The sequence below is a fragment of the Crocuta crocuta genome, unplaced genomic scaffold, assembly GCF_008692635.1.
Source record: "Crocuta crocuta isolate KB4526 unplaced genomic scaffold, BGI_CrCroc_1.0 scaffold6, whole genome shotgun sequence".
Lineage (NCBI taxonomy): Eukaryota > Metazoa > Chordata > Mammalia > Carnivora > Hyaenidae > Crocuta > Crocuta crocuta.
The window spans coordinates 13,455,897-13,477,852 of record NW_027531917.1 but is presented as its reverse complement, the minus strand read 5'-3'; the positions used below and the strand labels follow the sequence as shown (position 1 = coordinate 13,477,852).

The 21,956-nt window shown below is 32.6% G+C and overlaps 1 long non-coding RNA gene across 2 annotated transcripts in view; it reads left to right on the top strand.

The window, feature by feature from the left end:
- Positions 1 to 246: 246 nt before the first annotated feature.
- LOC144240522 (uncharacterized) overlaps positions 247 to 21,956 on the top strand; it is a 105,895-nt gene continuing 84,185 nt past the window's right edge. For both annotated transcript variants that reach the window (XR_013337752.1, XR_013337751.1), the window contains exons 1-2: positions 247 to 306; positions 3,101 to 3,212. This is a non-coding gene — a long non-coding RNA (uncharacterized LOC144240522). The remainder of the gene's footprint in view (positions 307 to 3,100; positions 3,213 to 21,956) is intronic.

Below are 21,956 nucleotides of genomic sequence, written 5' to 3'. Positions count from 1 at the left end.
TTTCCCTTCTCCTGCTTTCAAGTTTTAATTGCTATTTCTTTCCTAGTTCCCTTAGGTTTAAGTTTAGGTTGCGTGTATAAGACTTTCCTACTTCTTGATGTAGACCTATATCGCTATTTACTTCCCTCTTAAGACTACTTTTGCTGCCTCCCAGAGGTTTTGGGCTATCTTGTTGTCATTTTCATTTGCTTCCATCTTTTTTTTTCTTTCTCCTTTAATTTCCTGGCTTACCCATTCATTCGTTAGAAGGATGTTCTTCAACCTGATCAAATCTGGTCATCAGACTGTTTTTGTCTGGCCTGTAAAGTAAGTGCGATTTTTACATTTTCAAAATGTTAAAAAAATTAAAAGAATAAGAAGATTTTGTGAGATGTGAAAATCATATGAAATTCAAGTCTGTCTACAAATAAAGTATTATTGGAACACAATATATTTATTTGTTTACATATTGCCTATGGCTGTTTTGGCAGTACAGCGGGGTTGAATAGTTGCAACAGAGAATATATGTGCTCTCATCAACTCACACTGCAGCCCAGATCACTACAAATTGCAAAGATGTAGTTATATTATTAACTACACTGCTCCAATTTTTTCCCTGAGGAGAGAGGCCCAGACAGTATTGTTTTTTGAACAACAGTGCTATGGCTGTGCTAAAAGTCAACATTACCAGGCTAAGCATTCATCACAATATTATCAGTAGGAAAGCAATGATCAAATAAATTAGAAAATTTGAAGTAGAATAGCTCATCACTGACAAATTTCTTTACAAAAAAAAGATAGGAATGAAGGAAGGTAGTAAGGAATAAAAGTAAGAGGAGAAGAGAGAAAAGAAAACTGCAATAAGTTTCAAAGTGGCTCTCATGAATTAATTTGAGTCAGCTCCAACACACCATTGCTAATCCCATTAAAAGTTATCAGCACCTACCAGAATGCTAGAAGCTGTACATTATCTTTGAATTAGTAGGATCAAATTATGGTTGATTAGTTTTTACTTTCAAATTTCTTTTAGAGTCTGAAGAGAAAATGTTAAAATATTACCAGGGATTTCCCCCTTAAAAATAATAGTAGCAAAAGGTTTTCAAATAGTAAGTGTCTTGTTATATCATATATCAAAATGAAGTCTTTGTAATAACTGTTGTATATACTATACCTACAAGTTTAAAAAAAGTAATGGATTATAGTTAGCCATGGTTCTTTTCCCAGAAATAGATTATGTATAGTGTGAGCTTTCAAAATGTATTTGTTAATAATCTTATAGATTGGCTATAGTTGTACAGACAGTTTAGCATATTCCCTACATTCATTCAAATTTGTTTATGAGTAAAGTTCTCTTTATTGCTAAGTGTGCTGTTTACAGGGGTAAGATTTTGTTTTCATGCACAGAGAAACTGTTGCTTTCAGGCGCTAATTATAGATACTGTCAAATGTCATTCTTAGGCATTTGGTTTGAGTCACAAGTGACTAAGTATAATAGTAAAGGCAGGCAGCAATTTCAGTAATCTAATTTGATTTTAATAAAGCTAGAGACAAAGACAAAGGCAAATGAATGTATTACTTAGTTTGAGGTTCTGCATTAGTGTCTGACCTCCTTAGGTACACTATTTTGCATGGGTTGATAGACTGTTGCAGTTGAAAATAAGATTTTCCATTGCGAGAAGAATTCGGAAGTGTCTCTTGAAGAAAACTAGTTCAAAATTACAAATATAAGGTTACTAGACTCCCTACCAGTGCCTTAGATGAGCCTTGTCAAAAAAGGGGCATGAAGCCTATGTTTCATTTGCTTCATGAGGCATTATTAGGGTTGTTAGATTTAGCAACTAAAATACATAATACCCAGTTAAAAGTTAATTTGAGATAAGCAAAGAATATTTTTAAATATGTTTCAAATATTGCATGAAAGATACTAATTCTTAAAAAATTCATAAAATTCATTAAAAAAGGTGTTGGTCATCAGAAATTCAAATTTAAATGTGCATCTGTTATTTTATCTGTCAGTCTTCTGGGATTTGGGAAATCTACTCTTTATTGGAGGGAACAGTCTGCACAGAGAAACATCTAAACAAGATCAGTGGGAGTAGGAGAGATTAGAGAAGAATTTTGTTTTGAAAGACCATTCTGCTTGCCTCCCATCTTTCTGTACATCTCAGCATTAACATCTAATATCCTTTAGACTATGTTTTCAAAGATGTTTGTATAAACAAATAACCTTGAAGAGATGGATTTCTTTTCCTGGAGCCGATGTGCTTACATTCTGGGACAGTCAAGATAATGAAAATCTCTTTCCAGAGTGGGATAAGGGATAGGCTTTGACAACATTCTCTTAGATAATATTGGTCCTTCTGAATCAAGGTTCCTCTCCTGCAACACATCCCCATTCACTAAGTACCTGTTGTTAGAATACTAAGTGAATTGTATTAGGCATACCATGCAACACCCTCTCTAAGCCTGACTCTTTAAAATTTCTCTTACTATATGTTAATTTGTTCTCCAGTAAAACCAAACTCTATGTAATGTACACATACACACAAATATTCTACTGATGTTATGAATCATTTTGGCTTTGCTGCTGTTGTCACTCCTTTTATTAAACAGTCTAGAACAATAAAATGCCCATAGCTCAACAGGAACAAAAAAATCAGAGTCCTGAACTCAGGGATTGAAAGCTGGGCAGATGACTTACGTTATTCTGGGTTTTATTTGCTTTTTGTGTATAAGTCCTGTGTCTCTTACTAGATAAATAGCATAAGGTCAGAGACATATTATAAATTTTTAAAGTCCCAGTACTAGCACTGTAAATTACATGTGACAAATGTTTATAGTTCAAATATTTGAATGTGCCCTTTTCCTTTACTATAATATTTGGCAACTTTGCTACAAAGTTGAAAACTTGTTTCTAACCAGTTTCTAACTGGTTGTCTCAACCACCTCAACACACGCACAAAAACATGTATCTTGGAGGACAAATTCCCTTAACGATTTGATTGGTTTTGAATATTTTAAAAACTCTCCACATCTAGGGAACTCTCAGCCCACAGTCTTTTAAACAAAGGTTGGTTCCCCTGGAAGAGATGCAGAAGAGTCTTTTATCTGTCTTCCTAAGGTTCTCACAATAAAGCTCTCTGGAGCCCTGAAGAGTGCAACAGCAAGTGTCCTGTTTCAAGAAGCTCACCTGGAATAAGAATGAATCTTAAATTTCCCAAGACTTCTAAAAGGTAAACCACCTTTCGTTTGTCTCTTTTATACCTGGTCTGTTGTTAATTTAATGGTCTAAAGGAAGACAACCCCTTGCATAAGAGCAAATCAGCATCAGAGAACACAACTAACACTCTGCTCCCCAAGGCCCAATGTTTTTCACTCTACTGAGACTCTATGATCTTTATCACTTTATCAATTTGCTTACCTTTGAAGCCAGTAGTTTTAGATTTGTCTGTCACTATTATCACTACTATTACCACTGTTATTATCATGATGGAATGCCATCTTTCCCATAGCAAATATTATCATACCTTGATGACCGCGACTGCTTTCTTCAGTGGAAAAATACGAAGATACTGTTTGATACAGCTGTTTCCAATTAACCCTCTAGGCTGCCTCTGATTTAATAATTGACCACTGCTCAACAAACTTATCTGCTATAATGGTCACAATATTATTTTTGTTCTTTTTTAAATAATTATTTTTGAGAGAGAGACATAACATGAGCAGAGGAGGGGCAGAGATAGGTAGACAAATAATTTTAAGCAGGCTTCTGGCTCTGAGCTGTCAGCACAGAGACCAATGGGGCTCAAACTCTCCAACTGTGAGATAATGACCTGAGCCAAGTCAGATACTTAACCGACTGAGCCTCCCAGGCGCCCCAGTAGTCACAATATTTTTACAACACTCTCAAACGTATTAAACTAATTTTTGTGATTATATATCATAGATTTATTTTTTCCATAGTCTTTTTGGTGCACACTTAACAACGAAGCTCAATCCAAATGCAGTTCTCAGCAGCTTTCCTATCCTGCAATCATCTCTTTAATTTAGTTGTAATTGCTAAAAACAAACAAAGAAAAAAGAATTGAGATGTTTGATTTAATTAAATTGAAAGAAAAGCTCGGGGTGCCAGGGTGGCTCAGTCAGGTTAGCATCTGACTTGGGCTCAGGTCGTGATCTTGTGGTGAGTTCGAGCCTGGTGTTAGGCTCTGTGCTGACAGCTCAGATCCTGGAGCCTGCTTCAGATTCTGTGTCTCCCTCTCTCTCTGCCCCTCTCCTGCTCATGTCTCCCTCTCTCTCTCAAAAGGAAATAAACATTAAAAATAAATTTAAAAGTAAAGCTCAAAACTGGACACAAAGGTAGAACTCGATTTGACCTATGTGGCCACATATTGCTTTCTACAGTGTAGTTGATTTTGCTTGTTATATCTACCCAAGATTCATTCTGTCATGTCACTGTAAGGGATCATGAATTATGTCATAGAACTCACAAATTGAGCAGGAATGCCCAGGGATCTTCTCCCACATGTGCCAGAAAAGTTAAATAGATAGGTAAGTAACTGAGTGAGGAATTAAGTAAATGGTTCCACTTAGGATTGCAACTCTGCTTGTACATGCACAAGGAAGAGTCATTAGCTCACAGAGTTGAGATAGGAAATAAAATGTGGAGTGACATTTGCAGAAGGCCAGTATTTCTAATGCTTAGCAAGGAAAACAAATTCACAAATGAAAAAATTTTTCTCATTTATTTTACTTTAAAATAAGAGCAATACATGATTTCTGAAAAATCATCATATGGGTCTTTAATTTCACCTCATGCTGATTTATAGTATAATTTATCCCTTAATTTTAAGTCATATTTTTCCTTCAGTGTTTTAGAATTGCGGTGCATGGAGNGTGTCAATTATTTTTAAATTATTTTTATTACTATATAATTAATATTATAAAATTATATAACTGTATAATTATAAAATTAAACGATGCAGATTAATACAGTTTTCTGCTCTGAAAAATGTTCTTTTCAACTTTCAGGTTCATGCCAGATGGAAAGGGTTACATGTCTCTTTACAGTTTTAAGTATTTATATGTGTTCCAATTATTTCAAAAATTTCTGGTAGAAACACGGTCACTTAGTTCAGCATCTTTCTCCTTATTCTCTTAGAAATTATTAAAAAAGCAACAAAAAGAACAAGGAAAGCAACAACTAAAGAAACCCTGATAAGTCAATTTATAAAAAAACAAGAAGATATATAAAACCTTCAGATTCCAAAATAAGCATAATGGTTACTAAAAACAATAAATCTCATTCAAGGTCTTGAGGAAAGAAGTGAAATAAAGAAGCACAGAGAGGGGTAAGAGAGCTCAGTTGCACCACATCGTACAAAGTACCAGGAAATAAATACTTTCTGAAAGTGAAGCCCTCACTTATAGTACAAAACATGTCTGTCATTTGAAATAATGAATGCAGAAACCAGAATGGGCAGGACCAATGCTAAAGTATTTTGCATCAAAATTACTTCTGAAAAGCAAAATTTGGGACCTTCTCAAAGAATCACACAGTAAATGTAAGTCTACCTGTGGAAGCAAGGCCACCGTGTCCTCCATAGTATGACACACAGGTGAAAACACAGAAACCTCTTGAAAATTACTAATTTGTGAAAAATGTTCTTAGTTAATCATGAGTTAAAGAAAGTAACATGGATATAATCAACAAAAGTATTATGAGAAAAACTATATGAATGTGAACAAGCATCAAATCTTATCATCAGATGAAGAACATTTACTAGAAAGCTGTTGCCAAGGAATAAATGAAAATAATCAAATGTTTATAATTAAGTAAAAAACTAAACAAAACACATGAAACTCAATGAAATCCTTACTTGTGTAACCAAAAAAAAACATAATTAGAAACATTATACTCATAGAAGATAAGGTAATAAGAATAAACAGAAAAAAATATATGAAACACTCAATAAAGATGGAATGGGAGGTCACTAATCTAAACACTGAACTTGAAGGAGCCCAAGGGAAAAAATAATAGTACAAGGAACATTGGTAAAGCCATAACCAAAAGCATTTTCATAAATAAAAAATAAAGAGTAAAAATAGTATAAGAAACTGTCCAACTGAAGAAGATAAAACATACATGCATAATAAATTAAGCAAACAAAATGAAACACTATAAAAAGAGAAACTACTAATATACATTATAGAAAATTTTAAAAAAATATACAAACAAAAGCTGATCCTTGAAAGATACATATAATATGTAATATGATGTCATAATCTGCTAGCCACTCTAATGAGTGAAGCAAGCTCAAAAACAGAAATGATTAGGTGAATATAATCACCAATAAGAAGTTTTAAAAAATCTGTTTTTTCAACCATGCAAATATATTTCTTCCTGAATATCTAACGTGATGATTTATCGAAATGTACCACAGAAGACTTATAAGAGATAAACACACCAATTTTTGTAGCAGAATTACAAAATGCTTTCTTAAACATACACTGCCCCAAGAGCATCAGGCCTGGACAAATTTAGAACAATACTATACATAGTTTTCCATCAGAAAAGTGTAACGTTATTTAAACTTTTAAGAACATATTAAAAAATGGAAACACTTTCAAATTATGTGTAAGACCAAATTTTTCATAAATACACTAATTTTATACCACACAAAGATTATGCAAAAAAGGAAAGAGAAATCAAATCACTAATGAATAGATTTTTTTAAGTTCCTCAATAAACCATAGTAAAGAAATTTGATAGCACATGAAAAAGACAATCTATTAAGAAAAAATGTGGATTATTCAATGTATGGAAGCATGGCTTAATACTAGGAAATCTATTAATATAATGTATCATTATAGAGATGAATGAGGCAAATTGTACAAGCATCTTAATAGATGCTACTAAAACACATTGAATTGACAAACATGGACTACACAAACAACATCAAATTTTCTGATATTTCAAAGATTAGAGGCAATTACTATGCCTAGGAGTTAAAAACATACCCATTTAGGAGAAATCTGACACTATCAGACATAGTTCCATTATTTGAGGATGTATTTTTGTGTCAGGTTTAACAGATAAGATTTTAATGAGGAATGTATATGGAGACATTAACCACACAAAAGGAACCATTTTGGTTTACAAAATTCTCCGTTTTATATATCATTAATTGCACAGCTTACAAGATTTTCAAAACAACCGTGCTCCATAAATCCATATATTCCAGAAACAATCTCATTGTTTATTATTTACAGAAACAATCTGGATAAATGTGTCAATAAAAACATTTAAAAATTTTTTTAAGTTTATTTATCTATTTTGAGAGAGAGAGAGAGACTATGCACACCGAAGGGGGCCATAAGAGAGGGAGGGAGAAGAATCCCAAGCAGGCTCAATCCCACACCACCAGCAAAGAGTCTATGAGATCATGACCTAAGCCAAAATCAAGAGCGGGACTTTTAACCAACTGAGCCACTTAAGCACCCCAATAAGAAGATTTTTTTATGAAAAGTTCACCAGAAGGGTTGTGCAGTGTCCTTTGGCTGGTTTATGAGGATATTTGAGACAATTTATACTTCTCTGATGTCCTAATATAGACTATATATAGTATATAGGCCTGTCATAAGCAATTTCCTACCCAGATGCAAAAATGGCATTTAACAACATTTACAAATTTTCTTGATATGGGAATTATTAAAAGAAGGAAATTTGAAGTATAGATAATAGAAAAATAATGGCAGATAAATCACTTATTTGCAAAAAATGTAATTATGTCCTTGAAAAATATAAGAGAAGCAACTGTAAAATGACAGTAAGATAGTGTGATGAAAACTATAGAAAACTTATGAAGAAAATTGAAAGACACAAAGAAATGGAAAAACATTCCATGCTCATGGATTGGAAGAATAAATATAGTTAAAATGTCATTACTACCCAAATCTACACATTCAATGCAATCCCAATCAAAATTGCACAAGCATACTTCTCAAAACTAGAACAAACTATCCTCAAATTTGTATGGAACCACAAAAGACCCCAAATAGCCAAAGTAATATTGAAGAAGAAAACCAAAACGGGAAGTATCACCATCCCAGACTTTAGCCTCTACTACAAAGCTGTCATCATCAAGACAGTATGGTATTGGCACAAAAACAGACACATAGACCAATGGAATAGAATTGAGAACTCAGAAGTGGACCCAAAAGTATACAGCCAACTGATCTTTGACAAAGCAGGAAAGAATATCCAATGGAAAAAAGACAGCCTTTTTAACAGATGGTGTTGGGAGAATTGGACAGCAACATGCAGAAGAATGAAACTAGATCATTTTCTCACACCATACACAAAAATAAACTCAAAATGGATAAAGGACCTGAACATGAGACAGGAAACCATCAAAACCCTAGAGGAGAAAGCAGGAAACAACCTCCTTGACCTCCACCGCAGCAATTTCTTACTTGACACATCCCCAAAAGCAAAGGAATCAAGAGCAAAAATAAACTGTTGGGACCTCATCAAGATTAAAAGCTTCTGCACAGCCAAGGAAACAACCCAGAAAATTAATAGGCAACCAACGGAATGGGAAAAGATAGTTGCAAATGACATATCAGATAAAGGGTTAATATCCAGAATCTATAAGGAACTCACCAAACTACACGCCCGAAAAACAAACAACCCAGTGAAGAAATGGGCAGAAGATATGAACAGACACTTCTCCAAAGAGGACATCCAGATGGCCAACAGACACATGAAACGATGCTCAGCATCCCTCCTCATCAGGGAAATACAAATCAAAACCACACTGAGATACCACCTCACGCCAGTCAGAGTGGCTAAAATGAGCAAATCAGAGGACTCTAGATGCTGGTGAGGATGTGGAGAAACGGGCACCCTCCTACACTGTTGGTGGGAATGTAAACTGGTACAGCCCCTCTGGAAAACAGTGTGGAGGTTCCTCAGGAAATTATAAAATATTCAGTTCCTAACACATACATACATAAATCCTGAACAAATGAGAAAAAATCCTGATTCATCACATTCAATCAATTGAAAACAGAATATATTGTTTTTTCCTCTAAAGCTCATTTAAAAATATAACCCCCACCAAACACCAGCTATTTTCCTGTAATTGAACAATTTAACATTAACGTTCATTTCTAAAAATAAACTAAATGTAAATGGTAGAAAATCTCTAAATAAGATAGGGAATGACAGGAGATAGCCTATATTAGACATTAAAGCATCTTAGCAAACTTTATTTATTTATTTATTTTATTTCTTAAAGGTTTAATTTAAGTTCCAATTAGTTAACATACAGAGTAATATTAGTTTCAGGTGTACAACATAACGATTCAACTCTTCCATAAAATACCTGGTGTTCATCATAAGTGCCCTCCCTAATCCACATCAACTATTTAACCCAACTCTTGATCCATCTCCTATCTGGTAACCATCAGTTTGTTCTCTATAATTAAGAGTCTATTTCTTGATTTGCTCCCCCTTTCCCCTTTGAGCATTTGTTTCGTTTCCTAAATTCCACAGATGAGTGAAATCATATGGCATTTGTCTTTCTCTGACTGACTTATTTCACTTAGCATAATACTCTCTAGTTCCATCTGTGTTGTTGCAAATGGCAAGAGCTCATTTCTTTTTATAGTTGAGTGATATTACATTATATGTATATACCACCTTTTCTTTATCCATGTGTCAGTCAGTGGACACTGGGGCTCTTTCCATTGTTTGGCCATTGTTAATGTTGTTATAAATATTAGGATGCATGTATCGCTTCAGATCAGTATTTTTGTATTCTTTGGGTAAATATCTATTAGCGCAATTGCTGGATTGCAGGGTTTTTTTTTTTCTTTTTTTAACTTTATTTATTTATTTGAGAGGGAGAGAGAGAGTAAGAGAGAGGCAGAGAGACAGGGAAAGAGAGAATCCCAAGCAGGCTCTACTCTGTCAGCAAAGAGGTAGATGCAGGGCTCTGTCTCAGGAACCCTGAGATCATGATCTGGCTGAAGTCAAAATTTGGACAGACACTTAACTGACTGAACCACACTTTTAATTTTTTTTAACTTCCCTACTGTTTCACAGAGTGGTGGCACCAGTTTGCATTCCCACCAAAAGTGTAAGAGGGCTCCCCTTTCTTCACAGCCTTGCCAATCAATACCTATTGCTTCTTGTTGATTTTAGTCATTCTTACAGGTATGAGGTGATATCCCATTATAGTTTTGTTTTGTATTTTTCTGATGATCAGTAATGTTGAACATCTTTTCATGTGTCTATTAAATTGGATTATTTATTTTTAGGGGGTGTTGAGTTTTATAAGATCCTTATGCATTTTGGATAGTAATCCTTTATGTCACATACAAATATTTTCTCCCATTCCATAGGTTGTGTTTCAGTTTTATTGGTTGTTTCTTTCACTGTGCAGATGCTTTTTATTTTGATGAAGTCCCAATAGTTTATTTTTGCTTTTGTGTCCCTTGCCTCAGGAGACAAATCTAGTAGGAAGTTGCTATGGTTGATGTCAAAGAGGTTACTGCCTGTGTTCTCCTCTAGGATTTTGACGGTTTTCTCTCTCATATTTAGGTCTTTCATCCATTTTGAATTTATTTTTGTGTTTGATGTAAGAAAGTGGTACAGTTTTATTCTTTTGAATGTTGCTGTCCAGTTTTCCCAACACCATTTGTTGAAGACACTGTCTTTTTCCCATTGGATATTCTGTCCTGCTTTGTTGAATATTAATTGACCACATAGTTGTGGGTTCATTTCAGAGTTTTCTATTCTGTTCTATAGATTTATGTATCTATTTTTGTGCCAGTAAAAAAGACATATTTTCTTGATCATTATACTTTGTAATATAACTTGAAGTCTGGAATTGTGAAGCCCCCAGCTTTACTTTTCTTCTTCCAAGTTGCTCCTGGCTGGCTCAGTCAGTAAAGCATGTGACTCTTGATCTCAGGGTCATGAATTCAAACCCTACATTGGGCATAGAGCTTACGTAACAGGTTTTAAATATTAAATTGCTCTGTTAACAGTAACATTAATAACCTGCAACATTTAAACTAAAACAGAGGGCAGATACAGACCAAGTACAAATTAACTATTTAATAAAAGTGGCATGTGAAATCAATGGAGAAAAGATGGAAAATTAAATAAATTTTATCTGTAAACATGGATATCTCTTTGCAAAACAAACAGGCAAACAAACAAATAAATACAATTTGTATATGTCACCTCATATTCATGGATAAATTGCAAATGTTTGAATGCTATAAATGAAATCCTAACCATTAAAGTACTAGGAAAAAATGTAGGAGACATATCTTTTATGAATTTCGAGCAAAAAAATGCTTTTCTAACTATGACTCAAACCTCAAAGATCAAAATAAAATATATATAAGACTAAACAATATTTTTAAATTCTGAATGAAAAGATAAACAATTTGAATGACAAACTGGGAAAATTATTGATACGTTATAAAAGTACTTTTATACTTTTTAAAGTAGAATGATACTTTATCCTCATCCATATGCAGGTCTCCATACTGCATGTTCTAATAGTAATTTTGGTGAAAAGAGTGGATTAAAGATAAACAGACAATTTGAAAACATAAGTTTTAAACAAAATAAGATCACATTGCTCTCAAAATTTTGAAACAATGGCTATCTTCATTCTTAATAAGATAAATAAATATTAAAATAATATTGAGATACCATTTCTACCTTTCAACTTGTCTTCCAGAATTCAAAAGTTTGAAAATAATGAGATGCTGAGGTGTAGGGAAATGGACAATCTCATATATAGCGGACTAGGGTATAAAGTGTACCCTCTATTAAGACAGTTTAGAAATAACATAAAAATTTAAAAATACAGGTATACTTAACACTAAAATTTTACTTAAATGAATTTGTCCTATAGGTATACAGAAACATAGAAGAAATATTACCCTTAGAAACTATTGTAATGTCAAAATATTGGAAATCAACTTGATTATCAATTATCAATTTTTAAAATATTATGGTACTTTCATTTAACAAAATATTGGGAGTTTTTTTGAGAAAGAGAAAGTTCTCAGTGTACTAGTGAGGAGTTATCTCACATTTACAATAGTATACTATTTTTTTCTTGGAAGGGAGAGGGTGCTTTATTAATATTGCTTTTATAAACATAATTAACTCATGACGAAAATTTAAAAAAAAAATAATAATAACAATAACAATTAAGTAGCTGAGTTTGTATGAAGGAATAAGATCTAAGAAAGGAAATGTTATTTATTCTACTTTTATAAGAATGTATAATTCCATAATTCCATTATTTCTTTCTCCATTAACCATTATTCTCCTATAAAGATATGTTTGTTGTATTTTATTATTATTATTATATTAGTAGTAATATTATTTTAGTATATCTATGGACAATGTTTTAATTTTTAAAAATGCATAATCATTATCATCACTGTATACATGATATTTATATGTGAAATACATGGGGTATGTAGGTATGTATGAATGGGTTATTTTGGACTTATTTAAAAAATCAAAGGTGAGAAGAAATAATGAAGAAAGAAGATAATTGAATATAATTAAACTTAAATTTCCCATTTTCTATATCTAACAAGTATACCTAAGATGGTATATTTTATTTAATAGAAAGAAATTAAAAAACATATGAAACTAATTATTATGCATCTTCAATGTAACCTTGAAAAATTCATTCTCCAATGACATTTGAAATGATTTTGTTTTCTACCTTAGTGCTTTTCTGACAACTTAATAAATGAAAAATTTTATGAACATTTAATCAACACATGCTTTAAATATCAAAAGAACTCTTCCTGGTATAAGATTGCTGCCTAATAAATACAGAAATTATGGAATTAGGAATTAGGAAATGGCAGTATACATTCTACAGAAAATATTGATTTTTTGAAATACAAATGCTAAAAATAAGAAAATTATTAATTATAAGGCAAGTAGCTTTTTTTGTTTTAATGGAGATATGTCTAGATCCATCCACTCTTAGTTTTACAAACTATTAACACTAATTGATAATTAATACTTTAGTTACCATGAAAATACTGTCTAGAAATTAAATTCAGAAATTTAAATGTCATGGTTTCCTTCTATTTGGTTTATAGTAAATATATTAATTTAGAGTTTTATGTTAAAAAAGCAAATGATAAAATCTAAGAAAGAACACAATATTTCTTGGCTAGAGCACTGTTCTCAGTGTCTTGACAATGATTTTCATAATTTTCTTATCTAATATATAGCATTGGTTTTAATTTTCTATTTTTATTTTCCTTATTTTGATATTTTTTGCATTTCAAAAAGGTTTCCCACGTTTTTCTATAAAGAAAAGTCAAACATATAAGAAAGGTAAAAAAAAAAAAAAGCAACCTTCAAGTAACTTCACCATATCTGAGTGTAATTTTACACCCAGAACACATTTCAATTTGGGCTCATCTTGTGTTAAATGCTCAGTAGGTACATGTGGCTAGTGGTTACCAAACAAACAAATAGTTCTAAAGCCTTGCTGTTGTCCATTAGAATGGCAAAATGAATGACTTAATAATTTTCTACTAAACGTTTTCACCTAGGCTACAATGCAGTCTTGTCTTTAGCCATAGTTGTCTAAAAGTTCTCATTCAATGATGGTCTTCACCATTCCTACCAAGATTAAATATTACATAAAATAAATATATTAATTTATGAGTCATCCTGTGACCAGAGAAGGTTAGTTCAGTCCAAAGAGGGATACAGTAACTGGGTGTCCTGATTTGCCCATTTTTTTTCCCAAAGTAACCCAGAATATCCAAACGCATCATTTACATTTTTTTGCTGCTGTATCTCTTTTTTAGCAGCAAATGTTCTGTTTACTTATGCATAATTAAAAATTACCTTAATGAGGTTGTTTTCTTTTTTTTTTTTTTTTACAAAGAGTTTATTGTCAAATTAGTTTCCACATAACACCCAGTGCTCATCCCGACAAGTGCCCTCCTCCATGCCCATCCTCCCTCCCCCCTACATCCATCAGTCCTCAGTTTTTGTCAGCATTCAAGAGTCTCTCATGGTTTGCCTCTCTCCCTTTAACCCACCATTTCCTCCCTTCTTCTCCCCCTTGTTCCTCAGTTAAGTTCCTCCTAAACCTCCTATACGTGCAAACATATGGTATTTGTCCTTCTCTGCCTGACTTATTTCGCTCAGCATAACACCCTCAAGGTCCATCCATGTTGCTACACATGGCCAGATTTCATTGTTTCTCATTGCCATGTAGTATTCCATGGTATAGATAAACCACATCTTCTTGATCCATTCGTCTGTTGATGGACACTTAGGCTCTTTCCATGTTTTAGCTATTGTGGAGAGTGCTGCTATGAACACTGGGGTACATGTGCTCCTAGGCATCAGCATTTCTGTAGCCCTTGGGTAAATTCCTAGCAGTGCTATTGCTGGGTCATAGGGGAGTTCTATTGTTAGTTTCCTGAGGAACCTCCACACTGTTTTCCAGAGGGGCTGTACCAGTTTACATTCCCACCAACAGTGTAGGAGGGTGCCCGTTTCTCCACATCCTCGCCAGCATCTAGAGTTCTCTGATTTGCTCATTTTAGCCACTCTGACTGGCGTGAGGTGGTATCTCAGTGTGGTTTTGATTTGTATTTCCCTGATGAGGAGGGATGCTGAGCATCGTTTCATGTGTCTGTTGGCCATCTGGATGTCCTCTTTGGAGAAGTGTCTGTTCATATCTTCTGCCCATTTCTTCACTGGGTTGTTTGTTTATCGGGTATGGAGTTTGGTGAGTTCCTTATAGATTCTGGATAGACCCTTTATCTGGTATGTCATTTGCAACTATCTTTTCCCATTCCGTTGGTTGCCTATTAGTTTTGTTTTCTTAGTCCAAGTTCCCTAAAAGTAGGCCCTAAGGAAAAATACTTGTCTGCAGTAATTTATTTGGGGGAGCAGGAATAAAAGGGCAGGGGAATTCAACAGAGATGGGGAAAAATTCAGTACAAAGAAGTGATAAAGAGTTTGCATTTCTGTGGGTGAATAGTTTTCCATTCTGTGTCTTATAAGCCGTTTTATGGAAATTATTTCATAACTGTCCACCCAGGGAAGAAAGGAGGGAAGCATTTACCCATCAGTCTTTGATCATCAACTCACCAAGGGTGTTAACATCTCCATGGAGATTAAATGCTCTTCCTTTTTAGCTGTGAGTGCATCCATGTATGTAGAGTGGAGTCCCTTAGGATCCCATTTTTATTTCAAGCAGCCCCAAAGGGAAAGGGCCTGGTCATACCAAAACATGCTCAATTTTACTTGCACTAAACTAGACAAAGTTAACATAGAATTGGTCACCACTCAATTAACTGAAGTAAATGGTAGGGTAAGAGTATTTTGAAATACTATACAAATGTTTTGTTTTCTTTTCCTGAAACAAGGGATGTTTCCAAAGTAAATTCAAGTTTCAACCTCCCTATGAATGAATAAAGACTTTAGGGCATAATTTAAGTGAAATTCACAGGCAAGTGTTTATTCCATTCCTACCAACCACTCTTCACATCTCTTCAAGTCTCACCATCTATAAGCATATATGAATATTTGAAATCTCTTTCACACCAACGATATGAGCATCTGAAATCGAGGCAGTGATTTGATCAAGAATATATGTGTCTCCTGATCTTAGTAAAAAATAAAAAAATAAATAAAAACACTTGATTCTACTTAATAATACACACTTGTGGACAATTAGTACCTTAGCTAATTCAGAGGGTTTGAGGTATTCTTGTGTAACCATTCCTACTTTCATACTCCTTCTGGAGAACAGAGCTGGATGAAATGCTTCTCAATCACCTTCAGCATTCTCAATTATTATTATGACCATTCAGAGTTAACAATATACTCATTTTTAAATCTAGCAGTGCAAAATTTAACTTTCACTAAATTGTGAAATTTTTCATACCCTAATGGGAGTATCTTAGGTCAAAGAACTTTAGAATCCTGGAATTCTAGAAATATGATATAAGATTGTTTTGAAGTCTCACAGTGTTTACCTATCCTACTTTACTTTTTTTTTCTTTTTTAGATTTGTTAGACTTGAGCTTGAGGTTTACACTACTTGTGCCCTTGATATAGAAATTTAAATGATTAGAGATGGGAGAACGCTAAAGTCATGTTCACGATTCTATATTTCTCATTTAAAAATCACATTCTTGCTTCAATGTATCTTTCAGTTTAAATTCAAAACTTGAATAATTGAAACTGAAGTTTTTGTTCAATAGTGCCACCCCCATCCTCCTGCCAACAGATCAACATTAAAACTTTTATTCTACTTCTGTTAAGTTCTATTCTGATTGAGGAGGCTGGTATTGCTCATCTAAGCACAGAGCTTTTGACATTTAAAGTAATTGGAGCAAATGAATGTGATTTTTTCCAAATGTTTCATGTATATTATCTTTACTTTAAAACCCGAACTGCTTATCCAATGAGGAGGTTCAATCTTTTATGAATATCAGTGAAAAAATACAGTTGAGTATTAGCAGGTAGAGAATGAAAATAAAATTGACTGAAATTTACCTATCTTTCAATTACCTCCTTTGAATTTACCCCCTTTGAATTACCATAATAAGTGGCAGTTAAATTTTAGGCCCTGATAAAATTTTTGTCTATTTATTCCCGTCAGCTATTTTATCTGAGCAATTAACTCAAAACACATGAAACAGTGACAGATTTATCACAGTATAACTGAATATTTGCCTCAGTGTGTATGAGTATGTGTTTTCAAGGTTAAACCAGGACAAGTCCCTGGAAAATGAGCTTTAAGAGACAAGGATATTCAGAAGTGCATAGAAGTACATGGGATTTGAGGTGAGAAAGAAAACCACAGACCATAAATTTTATATAAGCATATCCTTCTTGGTCTTATTCACCACTATATATAGGGCCTGAAACAATATAAGTGTGATAGGTGTTGTGCACATTTTATTAATAAATGAATTATTTCCTCCTATGAATGAATATCCTATTATTCACTCATTAATTCTTTGATTCACAACATACATACTGAGGTGCTTTTATAACTTCGCTACTGAAGGATACCCTGGGAATACAAAGATGAAAAAAATTCTCTAGACTCCGTTGTCAATAATCTCAGTTTCAAGAATAGATTGGTATATACATTAACTATTATAAAAATGGTAATAGAATTCTATCCAAGAAGTCACTCTCCAGGTTTCTTGAATGTAATCAGGTGAGGAATTAATGAAGAGAAAATGCTTGAAATGTGTTATTGTATTGAAGTTATAAATACATTTATTCTACCAGGGCATTGGTAAAAATAGTAAAATAGTAGAATGAGAAGAGGTAGGATGTTGTGAGGATAATTAGAGATTCCAACCACCTAATGATCTTGGCAATAAGAAGAAACTCCTGAAAAGAAAATGTAGACCAGTTAATCAGTTCATCAACCTTCTAGTACTGATGTTAACAAATGATCCTATCAATGTAATATTATGAGAGTGTCATGAACTTGGAGCAAATGGTTAATTCATAGAAATATTAGGCATTTTTTTACTAACTAAACTTTTCAATATATTTCACCAATGAAGTTCACTGTATTCTGGTATAAGTGTTACTGAAATTCAATTGTTTACTTTTAAAAATATTCTGTTGAAAAATATTCATTATTTTAATGCTATATATGTCAGGTTAAAGTAATGTGTAGGGGAACTACAATTATTAAGATATATTTTATCAAACATAAAAGAGTCCACAGGTTCCTTAGAGCTTTAAAAGGGCAATAAGGGTTGAATATGTGCAGGCTTATTACTAGTAAAATTTATTGTAAATCATATTATTCAGTTAAATTCATAATGACAAGAGACAAGAATATAAACTTGACTTATTCCTTTACTTTTCTTTTATAGTTCACACTCCATATCGTTCTTTTTGCTTTATTATACCAATTTTGAAATTTCCAGTCTTTGCATTGTTTCTTTCCTCTTTTTTGTTGTATGCTATAAGCAACTTTAAAAAATCTGATTCTCCTATTGCATTTTCTAACTCATTTACTTTTTGCTTAATCCTTTATTATTTTAATATAACGCTTCTTTAATTAATTCTTTAATTAACTTAAATTAAAATCATAGAGGGACTTTTTTTAGAAAGTCTAGTTTACATTACTTTATTGCTTGTTTTCTCATTAATATATGCATTATTATATAAACTAACAATTTAAGCCTTAACATTATATCCCAATTATATATATGGCTAAGTGTTTCATTTGGCAGGAACTCTCCCACATTAACTACCCATTTAATAGCTGATAACTAAGGCACATAAAGATTAAGTAACTTCTCAAGGGGGTAACTGCCCAAGGAAGCAGCAGTAGAATTTGAACTCAGGCATCTGAAGTTCCAGAACCTAAATCTATTAACCACTATGTTCTGAAAATACATTTAAAAATGAGGAGAAATATAAGCATTATTTTATAAAAACTCATGCTAAGAGGAATCTATTCTCTTTTTCTTTTTTTGCATTACTTACATATAAAATACTTCATCTTTTTAGTCATCAACTATTTTTCTTTGAATCTTGGTACTATAATTCATACTTGCCTTAGATTCAAAAATAAGTAAATACTGACACACAGGTGGCCATGCTTCCTGATGAAGGGCAGAATGACTTTACTGAGTGTAATTGTTGAGTTTTGTGAGATTAAGATCAGTAATATGAAAAATCCACTGGGATCAGAAGATGGTTTGGTGCTCTAGGCCAACATTTATAGTAAATGAACAGTCAACAAGATAAATACAAATGTCAGCGGCTGGGCTAAACTAGGAGTAAGAATTTTTTTATTTAAATGGGCAGTTATCAGGGTATTCTTTCCTTACTAAAATAAAGAGAAAGAATATATTTAACTAGAATAAAGTACCATAAATTATCAGTGCAAACTTAATGTCCTACTAGGACATTATGTTCTGTCTAAAAAAATAACTCCTCTATCGATACGTTTTTAAATGTTTATGTATTTATTTTGAGAGAGAGAGCACTGGGGAGGGCAAGAGAAAGAGGGAGAGAGAGGATCCCAAGCTGTCTCCATGCTGATCGTGTAGACCCTGACACCCAGGGCTTAATTCCACCAACTGCAAGATCATGACTTGAACCCAAATCAAAAGTCAGAAACTTAATTGACTGCACCACTGAGATGCCCCTCTTCTATCAATATTTTAAGTCAAAACCATCAATGGAAACTGTCAACAAAATGAAAAGACAACCTTTTGAATGAGAGAACATATTTGCAATATATCCAATATGTCCAATAAAGGGTTAATATCCAAAATATATAAAGAACTTATACAACTCAGCACCAAAAAAACTCCACAATCTGATTAAAAAATGGGCAGAGGACCTGAATACACATTTTTCCAAATAGAAAACAAACAGGCAAACAAACAAATAAATAAAATTGGTATATGTCACCTCATGGTTCATGGGTTTGAACTCTGCGTCGGTCTCCATGCTAACAGCTCAGAGCCTGGAGCCTGCTTTGGATTCTGTATTTCCCTTTTTTTTGTTCTTCCTCCACTCATGCTCTGTCTCTCTCTCTCTCTCAAAAATAAATAAGCATTAAAAAAATAAACAATGAAATATCACCTCATACCAATTAGAATGGATAAAATCAAAATGACAAGAAATAACAAGTGTTAGTGAGGATGTGGAGAAAAAGGAACATGTGTGCACTATTGATAGGAGTGTAAATTGGTATAGTCATTGTGGAAAACAGTATGGAGGTTCCTCAAAAAATTCAAAACAGAAGTACTATATAATCCAATAATTCCACTAGTGGGTATTTGTCCAACGCAAACAAAAACACTAATTTGGAAAGATATATGCACCTGTGTACTTATTACAGCATTATTTATAATAGGCAAGATATGGAAACAACCTGAGTGTCCATCAAGAGACAAATAGATAAGAAAATGTGGGGCACACACAAATATAAATATTATATATATATAATGAAATATTACACAGCCATGAAAAAGGAGATCATAACATTTGAAGTAAGATGAATGGACTTAAAAGGTATAATTCTAAGTGGAATAAGTCAAACTGATAAAGCCACATGCCATATTATTCTGCTTACATGTGGAATCTAAAAAAAATAATAAACAAACAAAAAGCAGAATCACTCTTATAAATACAGAAAACAAACTAATGGTTGCCAGAGGGTAGTCCAGAACAGGGTGGTTAAAATGGACGAAGAGAAAAGGAAGATACAGGATTCTTATTGTGGAATGAATATGTCACAGGATTAAAAGCACAGCATAAGGAACATGGTCAATGAGACTGTAATATTGATGTAGCTACACTTGTGGTGAACATAGTGTAAAGTATAAACTTATGAAATCACTAAGTTTTATAGCTATAACTAATGTAAGATTGTGTGTCAACTATACTCAATGAAAAAAATAAAATAGATTAAAAATAATAGTGATCTTTGCTACCATCAGAAATAGTCAATTTTTAGCTACTTTTGATCACCCATATATACCTACTCATGGCTAAGAAGTATTTAATCAGATATAATGTGATGGCAGTATTTACCCAGGTAACAAAGAACTATATAAGAACTTCTTGTGGAGTTATTCTCTAAAACACACATCACCTTTTTCTTTTATCAAATGTGTTTTTAAAATCACTATAGTAATGCATGCATATTCTGCTTAGACAAAATTGAAATTTTAACTATACACTAATAATTTTGGAGAAGTAAAATTTTAATCTGCTATGCTTTAAGAAGTTGTCCATTCACAAGAGTCACAGTTAACTCTGATGTACATATGAGATATATACATATCTTATATATACAAGTATATATATATATAATTATACATATATAATTTGTTTTATATTACTTTAAGAATATTCAATATGCTTTCTATGTGTATATACTTGAGGGTTCACCTTGGAGAAATTTTAAAATTGAATGCAAATTTGAGATTTTAGGACAAAGTTCTAGATGAAATGGTAAAATTAGTACAAAATAAACCAATAGTTGAAAGGAGAACATTGAGTGGATATAGCTAATAGATTACAGGTCAAGATAATACCCCTAGGATTTTAACTTGTTGGTTGTCATCTTTGACCAAGGGAAAACTAACATATTTTTCACTTTCAGTAAACAGATTTGTCTTATTTTTCAATTGTCACAGGCATTATGAGGTTTGTTTAACAATAAACCTTTCCTAAATTTTAAAGTGAACTTTCGAAAATGTGTCTTACAAAATGACGTGTATATGACCACTTACTGGTACAGAAATCAAATTTACTTGATTTTCTGTTTGCATCCATCAATCAAAGAGAAATTGAAGAAATGCTTCATAGGGATAAAATCTATTTATATTTTGAGTAGTTTGGCAATGATGGTTATAAATGAAATAAAAATGTCTGGGAAACTTAAAGATATAGACTCTAGGGATTTTTCTTTTCAAAAGGATGTAAAACAAATTTATAGCTTATAGAAAAATATAACGTATTTAGAGCAATGGCAGACCATTGAAATAAATCATTATTGAATACATTTGTTGAAAAATTTTAGTAGTTGATTATTTATTTCCTCTAAATGGTAAACTTTGATTTACTTCCTAAAATGATCTAAACAGTGAGAAAGAAATACAACATATTATAATATTCTAGTAATATTTATCATCTTCATAATATCAGGTATTAAAAAGTGATCGGATAAATTACATGTCCAAGTATGAAGTTAAATTTGTAAGTATAATTCTTCTAATTAAACTTATATTGAATTTCAATGAATATTTCATATTTTGACAGTATATTTCCTATAATATATGAAAAGTTGAAATTAAAATATTTATTCTAAAATAACTAGAATAATATATAGCTCATTGAATTGATACAAAATAGCATCTTAACATTTTCCCCCATG